Raw genomic sequence first — 19520 nt, forward strand, 5'->3', positions numbered from 1 at the left:
TCAATCTGCCAAAAAAAAAAGAATAAAAAATCACACTATATTCATATGTATGCACAGTATGGACATGTTCAGAGGACTTACATTGGAAAACATTGTTTCTCTTCACCCCATGACAATACCGCACACGCCATAACAACACTTTATGACAATAATCCATCAGCAGTCATACAGACATCATAATTTTACACTTCAATATATGAGGAGAAAAATTCACATTTTATCATCACTTTCTTTGCTTATAATGGCTGCCTGTTTCCACTCTAGCATAGCAGGTCTCCACACATGCTTTAGGAAATTTCAGCTTTTCAACTCTAACACTGGGTATAGTAGAAGACTTCTCCTTTTCAGATCCAAATGTAAATGAGAAAATTGCCATTTACAATATCAACCAATGGTTTATTGATGGGAATGATGAAGTTTACCCTCCATGATCTATAAAATATTGCAGGGAGTAAAAATAAATAAAGCTGTTGTAAAGCATTCTTGTTTACATTAAGCATCAGAAAAGACACAACATAAAACTCTCGTTAAGTTTTATAAATTTATTACTTGTATTCAAATTACAGCTGTTCCACCAATCTAAGGAAAAGAAACTCGTGTGAGTAAGGTCCAAAGATGTTCACACCCCAGCCCCATGTGCCTCCAGCTCCCACGGGCCATAGCTATGAAATACCCCGTGTATTAACAGAAGACAGGAGGTCTGAATAGGCCATGCTCTCTCCTTATGTTGTAATACCTGGTACACACCAGTGAATAATAAGAATTTCAGGACACAGTGCACTTTGATAATATATAGCATCTGAAATTGCTCAAAGGTCTGAAAACAGTCTTTTAATGCAAGCCTGAATCTTCTTATGTTCTGTCTCACCATCACTGGAAAAAATACCCATCACTAAACCCTGATACGCATTCGTACCATTTCACCATCTTCCATCATGGTCAGTGCTCAGGAGGCAAAGCCTGACCCAGAATCTTTGTTCACGTTTTCTCCAAGGGCTTCTCCATGCACAGTGGCAGTTCTGCTTTTGTCTCCTTCTGTTTGGCACCTGCAGGCATAAGTATCAGGGCTTACCACACATCTGACAGGGAAATGACTCCCACGATGCTATCTGCTTCACTTGTGACCAGCAGCCCAGAGGTCAGCCCATGGTAATCTGTCCAGGATTTCCAGCTTACCGTAATTCATAATGCCCTCAAGACACTGTGAGTGGTGCTAAGGGCCTGGGTCACTGTGATATCTAGGTTACTGAACGTTTTCTCAGCAGCAAGCTTAATTACATAAGACTTGGAATAAATATCCACAACTCCTGACTCATGCACCACAGGAAAGGCCAGCAACTGTCTTTCTACAACATTCAAGGCTGTACTGATGGGAGTCTCCTGTTGGATGAAGGGATGTTGTGGTGGGTCCCAAATCCAAGAACACCCAGGTTCTGGTTCATGAAGGCAGGCTTTGGCAGACCAGACATAAAATGCTTGAGGAACATGAGGATTCCTTTGTGGGTATGTGTACAAAGTGCAGTCCACTGATAGGATCAATAACTGGCAATGAGTGGATTTTATTTATGATCAGTGAGTGTACAGCACGGAAGATGTTTCCATCTGGAGCTATATTCCCTGAAGGCTTACGTGTTTCTTGGGGATGAAGTTCCCTCCCTGTTTCAATCTTATGTGCCTCTAATTCATAAATCTGTACCAGCATTGACTTATGCCATGTCTCTGGTGTATTTAGGAACTCTGTAATTGTTAGCATTCCTACAAAACTTTGTTTTGTCCTCTCCCACTGTGGCGCTGCTGGAACACCATTGGCTGCTAAGGCACAGAAGGCTTTCTAACTTGTAATGTAGTATCAGAGACAACATGCTTTGAAGAGTTGGAAAGCTGTGGTGATCCTTGAGTGATCCCATGAAGTGCATGAAAAACCACATTCTTAGTCTTGTTCTTCCTCTTCCAATTCGATTTTCTCCCACGTGCTGGCTTCCTGGTCCAGGGGCTGCAGACTGCTGCTACCAAGGAAGAGGAAGACCAGGATTCGCAGGTATTTCAATGTGGTTCTGTGGCTAGGGGAGTGGGGACACCATGGTGTGCCCATGGTGTGCCCTGTGACCCTCAAGATGGTGCAGACGTAGTGGGGGATCTAGCAGAGCAGGCAGAGACTCCTAGCTAAGCAAGAAGGGAGGTGGTGGTTTGACAAAGGGCAGCCATATCAATTCCTCTCTGGTGGATACCTGGGTTGTTTCCACACCTTGGCTACTATAAGTTATGGTACAATAAATGTAGGGGTGTATGCATCTTTACACTGAGGGAACCTGGGCAGGACAGCTGAAACTGAAGTGGATACAAGCTGGTGTCACAGGGCTCTCTGTGCAGAGGGCCCCCTGGCAGGGTGGCTGGAGTGGATACAAGCTGGTGTCACAGGGCTCTCTGTGCAGAGGGCCCCCTGGCAGGGTGGCTGGAGTGGAGACAGATCAGCAGCAGAGGTTTTCTGGGGTACTCTGCACAGGGGGTGCCATGGCAGGACAGCTGAAATGGGTGTGGGGTGGAGAGTCCCAGGGCTCTCTGCAGAGAAGGCACTTTGGGAGGGTAGCAGCAGCTCAAGTGGATTCAGGATTGGTGGGGTTTCTCTGTGCACAGGACCTCCTAGCAGGATGCCTGAAGCTCAAGTGGGTGAAAACTGGGATGTCCTGGGGTCTTCAGTCCTGTGAGTTTCTTGACACAGTGCAGGCTGGGCCATCCTGGGCTTTCCACATAGGGGACGCCTTGTTGGGGCAGCTGCATCTGAAGCAGTGTAGGTATGTAGCCCTCCATGCAGAGGTGCCCTAGCAAGTGGGGTTCTGCAAGCCTGGAGTGTTCTGGGGTGCTTACCACCTGTGTCTGCACAGTGTGATGTTAGGAGCTGTCAAGGATGCTGACCCGGGATGTCCCAGTGTGTGCCATGCTGGGGCTGCCTTCTTGGCATATCTGGGGTTGAGTGGGCTGGCGACCCAGGTTTTGGCTGGCTAGTTGCTCAGACCCTGCTTCTGTCCATGTTATCAAGGTGGAAGGGAATCAGAACCATGGCTCTTTCCAGCACTTTGACACAGAAAGAGATCCTGCACCACCCCCCTCACATTTTGGGGGCTTGAAGGGTGGACCCTTCATATCCTAGTTGCCCTTTAAACTGCAGCTTATTTTCTGTGACCCAGGGCAGACAGATCAGCTTACAGCCCCCAGAAGTATGCCTCCCACTGCATTTGGCAGGATGGTGAGGGTATCTCTGTCTTGTGTTGTGCAGACGCTGTTCCATCGGCCCTCAGTTCTTCTTCAGGAGGATCTGCTCTATAAATAGGTGTAGACTTGATGTGTCCATGGAGGAGGTGAGTTCAGTTCTCACTTAGGTGAGGTGAATTAGGTCCCCATCTTGGACTCTTATCTTTATAAATTTACTCAAATTATTCCACTTATCAATGTCTCCATTTCCTGACTGTGAAATAGTCTCTTTTTCTTCCAGGTTCCAATAGCCTTCCTTGGCTAAGGTTCCTGGCACACAGTAGGTGCTCATTAAATGTTTCTCCCTCCTCTCGTCCAACACTGTGCTCTCCAAAACACATACCCTTGACTCAGCAAACAAACTGCTCCTCCCACTGTCAAGGTCTGAAATTTCTGAGCACAGTTTGGGAAGAACCACCCTGCTCTTAGGCTTGGCACCTCACAGGTCACTCTGGAAACTTTACTCTTGCCACTTGCTTGCTTTCTCTCCACCTACTCAACTGAGAGGTGCAGGTGCCTGGGTCTACCCTCCTCTGTAAATCTTTGTCCTTGGAGGGAGGCTAACAACAGAATCCATCAAGGTTCATGAATACCTTAGCAGCCAAGGGAAATGTTGAGCCACTAGGACAGTCCTCCCAAGGGTTTTAGAAATCCACTGCCGGTGGTTCGATCTGGGAGAACATTTCAGTGAGGGCCTAGGAGAGTCTTAGTGGTTGAGTAGTGTAGATTTAACTAAGGAACATCTGTGGATTAGGAGGATCACACGAAGGAGGAAATTTTACATCACTCTGGCAGCAGGTGTCAGACATGAAATGGAAAGCATAGAAGGAAGTAATATTTGCTGAGTGCCCAGAGAGGATGCTTCACTGTGCCAGGCCTTTGATATAGGACTTTTCTCTGAATCTGGTAACAATTATACAGAGTGGTCATGCACTTGAATGTCCTTATTTTACAGATGAAGAAAGTGACATATGTTGGACTTACTTTAGCATGTAGCTGTGCTATAACATGGCACATGGAAGGAGACTATAGAGCCTAGTGGGTCAGGAACACCATCATAGCTCCAACACCTCCTAGCTGTGTGATTTTGAGTACATTCCTGAACCTCTCTGATTGTCAGTCACTTCATCTACAGCATGGAGAGAGCACTGCCTACCCCATAAATGTGGTTGAAGATTTAAATGTCACTGCAAACCTAAAACTCTAACCAGTGTTTCTGACACACAGTAAGCACACAAAAGTGTATTGTTTGTTCTTAATTTTAGTATTATTGATGTTACTGCCAAAAATCCCAAGCTACAAACGAGGGTGCATGGATTCAAACCTAAATATTTCTGGATCCAAAATGAAAAAAATTAGGATCTATATTATAGAAACTACAGATCACTCTTGAAAGACATTGAAGAAGGCACAAAAAGTTGGAAAATATTCCATGCTTATGGATCGGAAGTATTAACATAGTTAAAATGTTTATGCTACCCAGAGTAATCTACACTTTCAATGCTATCCCGATCAAAATACCAATGACATTTCTCAAAGAGCTGGAACAAACAGCCGTTAAATTTGTGTGGGAACCAGAAAAGGCCATGAATCGTGAAGGAAGTGTTGAAAAGGAAAAACAAAGCTGGGGGCATCACAATGTCGGATTTCAAGTTGTACTACAAAGCTGTGATCACAAAGACAGCATGGTACGGGCACAAAAACAGACACATAGACCAATGGAACAGAATAGAGAACCAAGAAATGGACCCTTGGCTCTTTGGGTAACTAATCTTAGACAAAGCAGAAAAAAACATACATGGAAAAAAGACAGTCTCTTCAATAAATGCTGCTGGGAAAATTGGACAGCTATATGCAAAAGAATGATACTTGAAAACTCCCCCTCACGACACACAAAGATAAACTCCAAATGGATGAAAAACCTCCATTTGAGACAGGAATCCATCAAAATCCTGGAGGAGAACATAGGCTGCAACCTCTTTGACATTGGCCACAGCAACTTTTTTCATGACACATCTCCAAAGACAAGATAAACAAAAGATAAAATGAACTTGTGGAACTTCATCAAGTTAAAAAGCTTCTGCACAGCCAAGGAAACAGCCAAAAAAAAAAAAAAAAAAAAAAACTAAGAGGCAGCCCACGGAATGGGGGGAGATATTTGCAAATGACACTACAGATAAAAGACTGGTATCCAGGATCTACAAGGAACTTCTCAAACTCAATACATGAGAAACAAATAATCAAATCAAAAAATGGGTAGGAGATATGAACAGACACTTTTCCAATGAAGACATACAAATGGCTAACAGACACATGAAAAAATGTTCAAAATCATTAGCCATCAGGGAAATTCAAATCAAAATCACGCTGAGATACCACCTTATGCCAGTTAGAATGGCAAAATTGATAATTCAATTTCTGAGGTCTCCTTCTCAGTTTACAGTCCAGGTGATTCATTTTCCCAGTGCCAAACAGTGTTGCAGAACTCCTAGCCTCAGGGCTCCTGGTTTACTGGAGACCTGCTTGTCTTGTGCTGTGCTGGGTTGGAGAGCTTATGTTCTCAGGGCTCCTAGTCAGCCTGATATCCAGGGGATTCTTGTGCGAATATTCTGCTGAGTTGGAGGCCTCATGATCTGAGGGCTCTTGGTCAACCTCATGTCCAGGGTATTCTTTGGCTGGTGCTGAGCTTCTTTGTAGATCTAGTGGCTTTAGCACCCTTGGTAGGTCTTGTGTGCTAGGGGACACCATGGCCCGGTGCTCTTTTGGGATGAAGCACTCCTGATCTCAGTCAGGCAGGTGTCCAGGTGAATCATTTGCCAAGTTCAGAACTTGATGTTAGAAGAAGTCTCCTGCTTGGTCTGGTTTTGTTAGGACTCAACTATTCTTGCACTTCTGTGAGGGAGAGCTCCTAGGTAGGGGACTCCCATGCAGCCCAGTGTCCAGAGGTCTTTCTGTCAGTGCCAAACTGGGTTTGAAAGCTCATGGACTGGAGGTCTTGGAAAGCAGGGTGTTATGGGGACATGACTACCTTGTCCTCTGCTGGATTGGAGGGCTCCTGTTCAGATTACTCTTCCTCAGCCTGGTGTCAAGGGTCCTCACTTGGCATTGCAGATCTCAGTCAGAGATTTCATATTCTCAAGACTCCCAGATGGACTGCATTTCTGAGGATTCAATGGCCCTACTATCTGTTGCACTGGAGAACTTGCACTTGGCCGAGGGTCTTGGTGATTCCTTTGCCTGGTACAAAGCTGAGCTGGAGTGCTCATAGTCCTAAGGCTCCTGATCATGCCACTTCCCAGATGACATGTTTTTCTAGTGCCATGCTTGGTTGGACGGGGTTTGGTTAGAGGGATCCTGGCAAGTCTGGCATTCTGGGGACTTGACTGCCTTATGGCTCTCCCACAATTAAACAACAAAAAGAAATAAAAGGCATTCTCAAGTTGGTACAGCCACTCAGGAAAACAGTGTGGAGGTCCCTTAAAAAGTTAAAAATTGAGCTACCCTATGACCCAGCCATTGCACTACTGGGTGTTTACCCCAAACATACAGATGTAGTGAAGAGAAGGGCCATATGCACCCCAATGTTCATAGCAGCACTGTCCAGAATAGCTAAATCGTGGAAGGAGCCAAGATGCCCTTCAACAGATGACTGGATTAAGAAGTGTGGTCCATATATACAATGGAATATTACTCAGCTATCAGAAAGAACGAATTCTCAACATTTGCTGCAACATGGACGGCACTGGAGGAGATAATGCTAAGTGAAATAAGTCAAGCAGAGAAAGACAATTATCATATGATTTCTCTCATCTATGCATCATAAGAACTAGGATGATCGGTAGGGGAAGAAAGGGATAAAGAAAGGGCGGGTAATCAGAAGGGGGAATGAAACATGAGAGACTATGGACTATGAGAAACAAACTGAAGACTTCAGAGGGGAGGCGGGTGGGGGAATGGGATAGACTGGTGATGGGTAGTAAGAGGGCACGTATTGCCTTGCACTGGGTGTTATACGCAACTAATGAAGCATCGAACTTTGCATCGGAATCCGGGGATGTACTGTATGGTGACTAATATAATATAATAGAAAAAAAGAAATAAAAGGCATTCAAATTGGGAAGGAAGAAATAAAATTTTCAATTTCTGCAGATGACATGATACCCTATACAGGACACCCTGAATACTGCCCCACACACGCAAAACACACACACACACACACAACTATTAGAACTGATGAATGAATACAGTAAAGTTGGAGGACCTAAAATCAATGTGCAGAAATCTGTTTCATTTCTATACACTGCTAATGAATTGGCAGAAAGAAAAATTAGGAAAGGAATGTAATTTCAATTGCATGAAAAATAATAAGACACCTAAGAATAAACCTAACCAAAGAAGTGAAAGACTTGTACCCTGAAACACCAAAAAATGAGTAAAAGAAACTGAAGGTGACAGGAAGAAATGGAAAGACATTTCATGCTCAGGGATTGGAAGAACAAATATTGTGAAAATGTATTTACCACCCAAAGTAATCCACACATGTAATGCTATCCCTATTAAAATACCAACAGCAGTTTTAAAGAGCTGGAACAATCAATTCTAAAATTTGTATGGTACCACAAAAGATCCCCAATAGCAAAACCAATGTTCAAACAGAAAAACAAATGAGGAGGTTCCATGAACCCAGTCTTCAAGATATATTAGAAAGGTGTAGTATTCAACATCGTATGGTACTGTCATAAAATTAGACATATAGATCAATGGAACAGTATAGAAAACACAGAAATAGATTCATATTTTTATTAAAGAAAACATGGCATGTGTCTTTGTGTAAAATGGAACAAGATATTACAATTTGCAATTACCTGAATGAAGCTACAAGGTATTATGCTAAGTGAAATAAGTCAGTAAGAGAAAGACAAATACCATATGATTTCACTCATATGTGAATTAAAGAAACATAGGGGCAAAGGAGAAAAAACAAGAGAGACAAAAAGAAGTTGATGGTCTCCAGATTACAGGGTGTAGTGTATGGGTTATATAGGAGATGGGGATTAAGGAGTGCACTTCTGATAAGCGCCAGGTGTTGTCTGCAAGTGTTGAATCACTACATAGTATACCTGAAACTACTATTACATTGTACATTAACTGACTAGAATTAAAATAAAATCTTTAAACATTTAAGTGGTTACAAATGATCTAATTTTAGGTGCAATGAGCAATTGGTGTAGCAATCATAGAATGCCGTTAAGATAATTATCTTCCTTGATATTAAAGTGTGTAATGGAATTCACATTGCATTTAAGTGTTGCAAATGGTTCCTCTTTATATGCTTGAAGAAAGCTATGAACTTTTTAAAAGTATCTTTATCAATGACAAATTCTGGTATTGATTAATAAAGCATATAACAATTCTCCTTGGAAAAATATTAACATATATATCCATAAATATACCAATAAAACATATAAACATAAAATATAAAACACTGAATCATAAGAAAGAGATCAATTTAGCACATTTGAAAGTGGAGAATTCCTGGATTAAAGGAAATCACTATATTAGCTAATGTTTTGTGAGATTTCATTACTGCCCACAGTAGACAGACAGGTTATTGAACAGTCATGGCTATGTTACGTTTTGATGACCTTCAGAAAAGGGTTCTTCTCTGTTCTCCATGCCACCAGTGGTTCTTATCCTAACAATAACCATCCTTACTTGTCTGGACAATATCAACTTTGCTGGTTACAGCTTGTCAGATTCAGTTGAATTATAAATAGAAAATGCCTAGTAACCATCAGAGTTCTAAAGCCCATTGTTTATAATATACCATTGATATTGTTATGATACTCACCAATGTGTCTATTTCATTGTAATCTGCAGCCATTCACATAAAAGCAATTAGTACAAAAGAATACCCAGCATTTTTTTTTTTTTAAATGAGTGTACCAATGACTGGGGCTCCTGGGTGGCTCATTCGGTTAAGCATCTGACTCTTGATTTTAGCTTAGGTGATGTAAGAAGGAGCCCCAATGCTGGCCTCCAAGTCAGGTGTGGAATGTGCATAAGATTCTCTGTCCTGATTAGATGTTAAGCGAAAGATTGTAGTTAGAGATACAGAAGGACATTATATTATTCTTAAAGGGTATATCCAACAAGAGGATCTAACAATTATAAATCTCTATGCCCCCAACAGGGGAGCAGCTAGATACACAAGCCAACTCTTCACCAGAATAAAGAGACATATAGATAATAATATGTTAATAGTAGGGGACCTCAACGCTCCACTCTCAGCAACAGACAGATCACCTAAGCAGATAATCAACAAAGAAACAAGAGCTTTGAATGACATACTGGACCAGGTGGACCTCATACATATATACAGAACACTACACCCTAGAACAGCAGAATACTCATTTTTTTTGAATGCACATGGAACTTTCTCCAGAATAGACCATATACTGGGCCACAAAACAGGTCTCAACTGATACCAAAAAACTGAGATTATTCGCTGCATATTCTCAGACCACAACAATTCGAAACTGGAACTCAATCACAAGGAAACATTTGTAAGAAACACAAACACTTGGAAACTAAGAACCAACCTGCTTAAGAATGACTGGGTAAACGAGGGAATTAAAGATGAGCTTAAGCAATTTATGGAAACCAATGAGAATGAAAACACATCGGTCCCTATGAGACACTACAAAGGTGGTGCTAAGGGGAAAATACTTAGCCATATAAGCCTCAGTATTACCTTGATCCCCAAACCAGGCAAATACCCCATCAAAAAGGAGAATTACAGACCAATATCCCCGATGAATGGATGCCAAACTTCTCAAAAAGATCCTAGCTAATAGGATACAACTGTATACTAAAAGGACTATCCATCAAGACCAAAGGATTCATCCATGGGATGCAAGGGTGGTTCAACATTCACAAATCGATCAGTGTATTAGATCACATTAATAAGAGAAGGGACAAGAACCACATGATCCTTTCAATTGATGCAGAAAAAGCATTTTAAAAATATAGTATCCTTTCCTGATTAAAATCCTTCAGAGTGTAGGCATAGAGGGTACATTCATCAATTTAATTTTAAAAAATCTATGAAAAGCCCACAGCGAATATCATTCTCAATGGGGAAAGGCTGAAGGAATTTCCCTTAAAATTAGGGACACGACAAGGATGCCCACTCTCGCCATTATTGTTCAACATAGTACTGGAAGTCCTTGCAACAGCAATCGGGACAACAAAAAAGAATAAATGGTATTCAAATTTGAAAGAAGTCAAACTCTCTCTCTCCGCAGATGACATAATATTTTATATGGAAAACTCAAAAGACTCCACCCCCAAATTACTAGAACTCAGAACAATTCAGTAATGTAGCAGGATACAAAATCAATGGCTCAGAAATCAGTAGCATTTCTATACCCGAAAAATGAGAATGAAGAAAGAAATTAGGGAGTCAATTCTATTAAAATAGCACCAAAAAATCGTATCTCGGAATTAACATAACTAGAGAGGTAAAGAATCTATATTCTAGGAACTACAGAACACTGATGAAAGACAATGAAGAAGACAGAAAAAGACAGAAAAACATTCCATGCTCATGGATTGGAAGAATAAACATAGTTAAAATGTCTATGCTACCCAGAGCAATCTACACTTTCAACACCATCCCAATCAAAATACCAATTACATTTTTCAAAGAGCTGGAACAAACAATCCTAAAATTTGTGTGGAACCAGAAAAGGCGCTGAATCATTAAGGAAATGTGTTTTTTGTTTGTTTGGTTTGCTTTGTTTTCATTTTTTATAATACTTTTTATTATGTTAGTCACTATACAATACATCCCTAGTTTTTGATGTAAAGTTCCATGATTCATTAATTGTGTATAATACCCGGTGCACCATGCAATCCATGCCCTCCTTAATACCCATAACCAGCCTATCCCGGTCCCCCACTCCCCCTCTGAATCCCTCACTTTGTTTCCCAGAGTCCATAGTCTCTCACGGTTCATTTCCCTTTCTGTTTACACCCCCTTTCTTCTTTCCTTTCTTCTCCTACAGATTTTCCTACTTCTTATGTACCATAAATGAGTGAACCATATGATAATTGTCTTTCTCTGCTTGACTTATTTCGCTTAGAATTATCTCCTCCAGTCCCATCCATGTTGCAGCAAATGTGGAGAAATCATTCTTTTTGATAGCTGAGTAATATTCCATTGTATATATGGACCACATCTTCTTAATCCAGTCATATGTTGAAGGGTATCTCAGCTCCCTCCACAATTTAGCTATTGTGGACAATGCTGCTATGAACATTGGGGTGCATATGGCCCTTCTCTTCACTATGTCTGTATCTTTGGGGTAAATACTCAGTAGTGCATTTGCTGGATCATAGGGTAGCTCTATTTTAACTTTTTAAGGCACCTCCACACTCTTTTCCAAAGTGGCTGTGCCAGCTTCCATTCCCACCAACAGTGTAACAGGGATCCCCTTTCTCCACATCCTCTCCAATATTTGTTGTTTCCTGCCTTTTCAATTTTTGCCATTGTAACTGGCGTAAGGTGGTACCTCAGTGTGGTTTTGATTTGAATTTCCCTGATTGCTAATGATTGTGAACATTTTTTTCACGTGTCTGTCAGCAATTTGAATGTCTTCATTGCACAAGTGTCTGTTCATATCTTCTGACCATTTTTTATTCGATTATTTGTTTCAAGTGCATTGAGTTTGAGTTTTCTGTAGATCTTGGATACCACTCTTTTATCTGTAGTGTCATTTGCAAATATCTTCTCCCATTCCGTGGGCTGCCTCTTAGTTTTTTTGACTGTTTCCTTGCCTGTGCAAAAGCTTTTTATCCAAGGAAATGTTGAAAAAGAAAAAGAAAGCTGGGGGCATCACGTTGCCAGATTTCAAGCTATACTACAAAGCTGTGATCACAAAGACAGCATGGTAGTGGCACAAAAACAGACATATAGACCAATGGAACAGAATAGAGAACCCAGAAATTTTCCCTCAGCTCTATGGTCTGCTAATCTTTGACAAAGCAGGAAGAAACATCCAGTGGAAAAAAGACAGCCTCTTCAATAAATGGTGCTGGGACAATCGGACAGCTGTATGCAAAAGAATGAAACTTGGCCACTCTCTCAAACACTACACAAAGATAAATTCCAAATGGATGAAAGACCTATATGTGAGACAGGAATCCATCAAAATCATAGCGGAGAATATAGGCTGTAACCTCTGTGACATCAGCCACCACCACTTCTTTCATGACACTTCTCCAAAGACAAGAGAAACAAAAGAAAAAGAACTTGTGGGACTTCATCAAGATAAAATTTTCTGCACAGCAAATGAATCATAGGCAAATTCCACGTAGGCAAATACACCTGAGAAATAGCACAGTAGCCTCTCCCCCAGAAGACAGACAGGAAAGACAGGTGGACAAATTTATGGATCCCACAAGACTGTAAAACTCCAACACCAGGGGAAAATAGTATATTGAGCTCCAAGTGATTTCTCATGATTCATTTATCTTTCAGTCTAAAATTTTCCATTTCTGTTTTATTTTTTTCCTGTTTGAACTAGATTCTCATTGTACTAACTTATGTTTTTAAGTTGTTCTTTAACTTTTATTTTTTACATCTACACTGTATAGATAGATGCTTCATTTTAGTCCTTTTTCACTGTATATATGTATATGTATAGTTTTGTTTTCTTTGAAATTTTGGGATGTATTTTCTTCTGACACAGAGACCAAAAGTCAATCAGGAAGAAGTGGATCACCTTGCTTGGTCCACCCTGTGAGAATGAAGTCTCTCCCCACCTTTTTTTTTTTTTTTTTTCTTTTCAATTTTCTTGTCTTTTCTGTGGTGGTTTCCAGGCTCTTCAGATTTGTCTAGGCTGTATTCTGCTTGGGTCGTGGTTGGTATTTGGGAATCTGCTCACTCACCAACCCATCCTTCTCTGGGAAAAATGACTAGAAGGGGGAATTCACAACAAAAGAAAGAACCAGAGGTAATATTCTCTGCCACAGAGCTAATCAATATGGATGATAGAAAGATGACAGAGATGGAATTAAGGATAGCAATTATAAAGTTAATAGATGCGCTTGAAAAAAGCACATATAACACTAGAAAATCTCTAAGGCAGGGGCGCCTGGGTGGCACAGCGGTTGGGCGTCTGCCTTCGGCTCAGGGCGTGATCCCGGCATTGTGGGATCAAGCCCCACATCAGGCTTCTCTGCTATGAGCCTGCTTCTTCCACTACCACTCCCCCTGCTTGTGTTCCCTCTCTCGCTGGCTGTCTCTATCTCTGTCGAATAAATAAAAAAAATAAAAAAAATCTTAAAAAAAAAAAAAAAGAAAATCTCTAAGGCAGAAATGACATCTAATCAGGCCAAAATAAAACTGCTATGAATGAGATAGAGTATATGTGTCTCATTTGCCCTGTGTCAGATGTGTTCAGAAGGCTTCCAGTCTTTGGGTCCCTGTGGGGGGTCTGTTGGCAGAAATGAATTTCTCTGTGTTTTGCTGTTTTTAAGGGTTTGTTCTTACTGGTCTCCTGGTCAGCCAGGTGTCTGGGGGATTAGTATTTCCACTACTGAGCTGGGTCAGGCAGCCTTTGGTCTGGGGGCCTGTGTTTCAAGGACTCCCACTGTGTCCAATGATGTGGTGATTCCTTCTCCAGTACTTACTTGTTTCATAAAATTGCCTCTCTGCCAGGTGTCTGGAGACATTGTACACATGGCACACATCTGGGTTGGATGAATGTTCAGGGCATTCATGTTGGAACTGGGTTGGAGGGTTCCAAAGTAGTAGCAGGCCCAGTGCTCCCTCAGGACATGGACTCAACTTTCCTGTACTGAGCCCAGTTGTGACCCCAGAGGTGTAGGTCCCAGGTGGCTGAGAATCCATGGGGTTCTGATTTCCAGTGTCGCACTCCCATGTGCCAAATGGGAACATGTACCTGAACACCTGGGCCATCCGGGCAGTGGAAAATGGGTCCAGGAGCTGCCAGGTGCAGGTCAGGAGGTGTGGGCAGGGTGCTTGCCATGGGGAGGGGCAGAGAAAAGGCAGAAAGCTTGAGGAATAGCAGGAAGAGCTGTGGCTGAAGTGCCATCTCTTGCCTTAGTGCAGCTTCAGCTGTTGCCACGCTTTTATAACAGCCCTGGGGCATCACCATGCCTTCTTGTGATGTCACCACTATCTCTTGGCCAATCACCAGGGCACTCACAAGTCGGCCTCATTTGGGTGGCCAGTCACCAGGTAGCTCAGCTGCACAATGACCAATGGCTTTCTCAGTGACCCTCAAGACATCATTGCCAAGAAACCATGTTTTAAAGGAAAACAGATTAACTTCCCTTCAAGATGAAAAATTTATATGTGGGATGAATCTTTAGTGAAGGTCATGGGGAGGCTGAAAGACTCAAACAGTACAAAGCTAAATGTGTCAGTCAGTGTCACCATTTCCTAAAATCTTAACACCAATATTAATGAAGACAAGGACCATTAGACCACATGAAACATCACACTTCAGTGTAAGTCGACACCAGTGCACTAGAGTAATGTTACTCTCCACTCTTCCATTAAAGCTTAAATGTAAGTGTAGAAAGTGTTGCAATTACGTTTGGTACATCTTCCCACAGTAAACCTAAACTTAGAAAGGATGAAGCTGTGTCACATGTCATTACCTGTTGCCAAAACAACATTCAGCCTCACAGAAGGGGGAAAACTAAATCCATCCCCTCAGCAGGTTCAGAGTATTCATGTCTAGCCTCCAATCAGAAAGTTCTGGGGGAAGGAGTTAAGTTTCTCCTTCGAATACAACTACAATTCCTCCCTTGAATACAACTACCTAGCTATCAGATAATTCTAAGCACCCAAGAAATGAATCAGAGATCTGAGAAAACAAATGCTGCAGGTCTGCAAGTAGAAAAGGGACCACCACTGGGATGGTAGGTGGTGTGGAGACTGAATCTGTTGTGATATAGCCAAGGATATGTCTAGGGAAGGGAATCTGCTTGAGGACTTGTTTATAATCTCTGCAATGAACATAGGGTTTGAACTCATGATCCGAAAGTCGAGAGCCACATGCTCTTCTGACTGAGCCAATCAATTGCCCCTAAAATGTTGAAAAACATAAAAAATAAAACAAAACTTAGTTAATTTCATGGGATGCAAAGACACAGTGCTTACATGGAAATGTGTTGTGTTGAATGCATGTATTAAAAAGGAAAATTCTAATATCAATAAATTTACATTTGCATCTCAGGAAATATAAATACTAGATCAAATTAAATACAATGTTAAAAAAAAAGAAGAACAGAAGACAGGAATAATAAAACCTAGAGTAGAAATCAGTGAAATCAATAGAGAAAATCAATAAAATGAAAAAAAATCATATTCTTTGTAATTAGGTGATTGGGATTAAGGAGTACACTCATTGTGATGAGCACTAGGTAAGGTATGGAAGTGCTGAATCACTATATTATACACCTGAAACTAATATTACATTATATGTTAATTAAGTGGAATTTAAATACTTACAAAAGTTATTAATGAAATGAAAACTCTAATCAGGCTATTTAAGTAAAAAGAGAGGGAGAAGGCACAATTTATTAAGAGGGGACATGAATACTGATCCCATTGAAATTAAAAGGATAGTAAAGTTATACTATGAATAACTCTATCCTGACAAGTTTGATAATTTAGTGGAAGTGGACAAATTCTTTGAAAGACACAATTTGCCAAAACTCATTAAGAAGAAATAGACAAAATGAATAGGTCTATATCTATTGAATAATTTGAATCAAAAATAAATAATCTTCCAAAACAGAAACCAGGTGGGTTAACTGGTGAATTCTATTAAACTTTGAAGGAACTGCTTATATTAATTATCTACAATTCTTTTCAGAGCATAAAAGGAATTAAAATACTTCTGATTCCTTCTGTGATATCACCATTGCCCTATTATAATTCCAACGATGATATAAAAAAACCTACACTATCAGTGTCTCTTATGAACATAGATGCAAGTGCTCTAAAAAATATTAAAAATTGAATGCAATGATGTATAATAAGAATTATACACCACAATGAAGTGGATCTATTCCCGTTATGCAAGATTGATTCAACATTCCAAAATTATTTAAAGCAATTTATTACATCCACAGAGTAAATTAGAAAATAATCACATGGCCATATTAATAAATACATGAAAATACTGTAAAATATCTGATAACCACTTGAAATTGAAACTCTCAATAAGCTAGGAATAGAGGTAACAGTTCAACTTGACAGAAAAATACCTGCAAGAAACTTACTGCCAAATTTATAGTAATGGAAGGAAACTAGAAACTGTGACACTAAGATCAGGAGCAGGGCAGGTATGTTCCCTCTCACTACTCCTATTCAACATAGCACAGAAAGTATAAGAAAACGCAATTAGACAAGCAAAAGAAATGAAATGTATATAAATGGTGAAGGAAAATTAAAAATGCTTTTGTTCATACATGAGCTATTAATTAGGTAGAAAATCCAAAAGAATTGACAAAAGCACTCGTGAAAAAATAATTAGGCACATTTGCAAGACAGAATTTTAATATACAAAATGCAACCATGCCCTATGCCATCAATGAACAAGTGTAATATGAAATGGAAAATACAATATCATTTACATTAGCACTGAGGGGGAAAAAAGAGGAAAGAACAAAAGAAAAGAAAAAAGGAAAGGAAGGAAGGATGAATGGATGTTTGTTAGGTACAAATGTAATAAAATATGTACCAGATCTCTATGGAAAATGCTACAAAATTCTGATGAATGCAATTGGAACTGAATAAATGATTAGATGTTCCATGTTCATGGATCAGAAGACTTAATGTTGTGAAGATGTTGGTTCTACTTATTTTGATTTATAGATTTAATGAAATCCCAAACAAAACTCCATCAAGTTATTCTGTGGACATTGACAAAGTGATTATAAAACTTATGTGGGAGAAAAAAGAGCTAGATAGCCAACACTATACTGAAAAGGAAAAAAAGTTGAAAGATGGAAGATAACCAAATTCAAGATTTTCTACAATGCTGCAGAAATCATGACTGGTGGTGTGGTGTGAGAACACATGAAGACATTGATGAAAAAATAGACAGCCCAGAAAAAGACCCACATAAATACAGTTAACTGAATATTGTCAAAGAAACAAAGATGACACAACAAAGCAAATATTTTTTTTTCAAAATGATGCTGGAACAACTGGACATCCTGATGCAAATATATAAATAAATTCAGAAAAACACTTCATATCCTTCACCAAAATTAATTCAAAATGTGTTGTAGACCTAAATGCAAAATGTAAAACTACAAACTTTGTAGACTATAACGTAGGAGAAACCTAGATGATGTTGAGTATGAAAATATTGCATGGTGTACTGGGTGTTATACACAAATAAAGAATCATGGAACATAACATCAAAAACTAAGGATATACTGTAAGGTGACTAACATAATAAAAACATTATTATTATAAAAAAGAAGAAAATGATCATTAGATACAATGCCAACACATAACTTATTTTTTAAGGATTTTTTAAAAGAAATCTCTACATCCAATATTGGGCTCAAACTTATAACCCTGAGGTCATGTGCCATGAACTTCACCAACTGAGACAGCCATAGTCCCCGAGGCATAACTTATTTTTTTAAGGAATTGATAAGCTGCAATTTATTAAAATTAAAATCTTATTATCTATGAAAGAAAAAACTCAAAAATGAACAGCAAGCCCCAGACTCAGAAAATCTTGAAGAAAAGTGTATCTTTCTAAAAGATACATGTGATAAAAATTGTTTTCTAAATATACAAAGAACTTTTGAAACTAACAATGAAGAAAGTAACTTTATTACGAAAACACACTAAGGCCCATAATAGAACCGAAACTAGAGAAGATAGATGGCAAATAAGCATATAAAACAATATTTCACATTGTATGTCATCAGTTATATGCAAATTAAAACATAAATAATATATTGCTACATACCTATTTGAAAGGTCAATATCCAGGCAACAACAACACTAAATGCTGATGATGATGTGGCAAAACAGAAGTGATCATGTTACCTGCAGGGTTGCGAAATGATACAATCACTTTGGAAGATAGTTTGACACTTTCTTAACAAACTAAACTTATCTTAACCATACAATTGAGCAGTCCACAAAACTTGAAAAGTTATCCACAGAAAAATCTAAACATGGATGTTTATAGCATCTATATTAATATTTGCAAAAACTTGGAAGCTAACAAGATGTTCTTCATTTGGTGAACTGATAAACTGTGGTGCATCCAAACAATGGATTATTATTCAATGATTAAAAAGGTGTAGGTTATCAATCATTGTTAATGCATGTAGGAACTTATTATGCATATTCTTAAGTGAAGGAAGCCAATCCGAAAACACCATATAATGTGTAATTCCAACCATAACATATTCTGGAAAGAGCAGAGCTATGAAGATATTAAAAGTTTGGTAGCTGCCAGGATCATGGGTTGGGGAGGAATAAATTGGCAGAGAAATAAAACTACTTGAATGGTACAATAATAACAGACAAAGGCAGTCTGCATAAACAGGGAGAGATGGCTATTTTGTTTTGATTGTTTTTTTTCTTTTTTATAATAATATTTTTTATTATATTATATTAGTCACCATACAGTACATCCCTACTTTTTGAGGTAATGTTACATGATTCATTACTTACGTATAACACCCAGTGCACCATGCAATACGTGTTCTCCTTATTGCCCACCACCAGCCTATCCCATTCCCCCACCCTATCCCGTCTGAAGCCCTCAGTTTGTTTCCCAAAGTGTATAGTCTCTCGTGCTTCATTCCCCCTTCTGTTTACCCCCTTTCTTCTTCCCTTTCTTCTCCTACCAATCTTCCTACTTCTTATGTTCCATAAATGAGTGAAACCATATGATAATAAACCATATGATAATAGTCTTGTTTTTTACAATGCCTATTTTTTACAATAACAACAAAAAAAATCACAAGGCTTAGAAAGAAGTAGGAAAGGGGCGCCTGGGTGGCACAGTGGTGAAGCGTCTGCCTTCAGCTCAGGGCGTGATCCTGGCGTTATGGGATCGAGCCCCACATCAGGCTCCTCTGCTATGAGCCTGCTTCTTCCTCTCCCACTCCACCTGCTTGTGTTCCCTCTCTAGCTGGCTGTCTCTATCTCTGTCAAATAAATAAATAAAATCTTTAAAAAAAAAAGA

General features: G+C 39.7%; 1 pseudogene; it reads right to left on the reverse strand.

Annotated features, from left to right (window-relative positions):
* Positions 1-527: 527 nt before the first annotated feature.
* Positions 528-18888, reverse strand: LOC100479139 (annotated as a pseudogene).
* Positions 18889-19520: the final 632 nt, after the last annotated feature.

Source organism: Ailuropoda melanoleuca, unplaced genomic scaffold (genome assembly GCF_002007445.2).
Source record: "Ailuropoda melanoleuca isolate Jingjing unplaced genomic scaffold, ASM200744v2 unplaced-scaffold7565, whole genome shotgun sequence".
Classification (NCBI taxonomy): domain Eukaryota; kingdom Metazoa; phylum Chordata; class Mammalia; order Carnivora; family Ursidae; genus Ailuropoda; species Ailuropoda melanoleuca.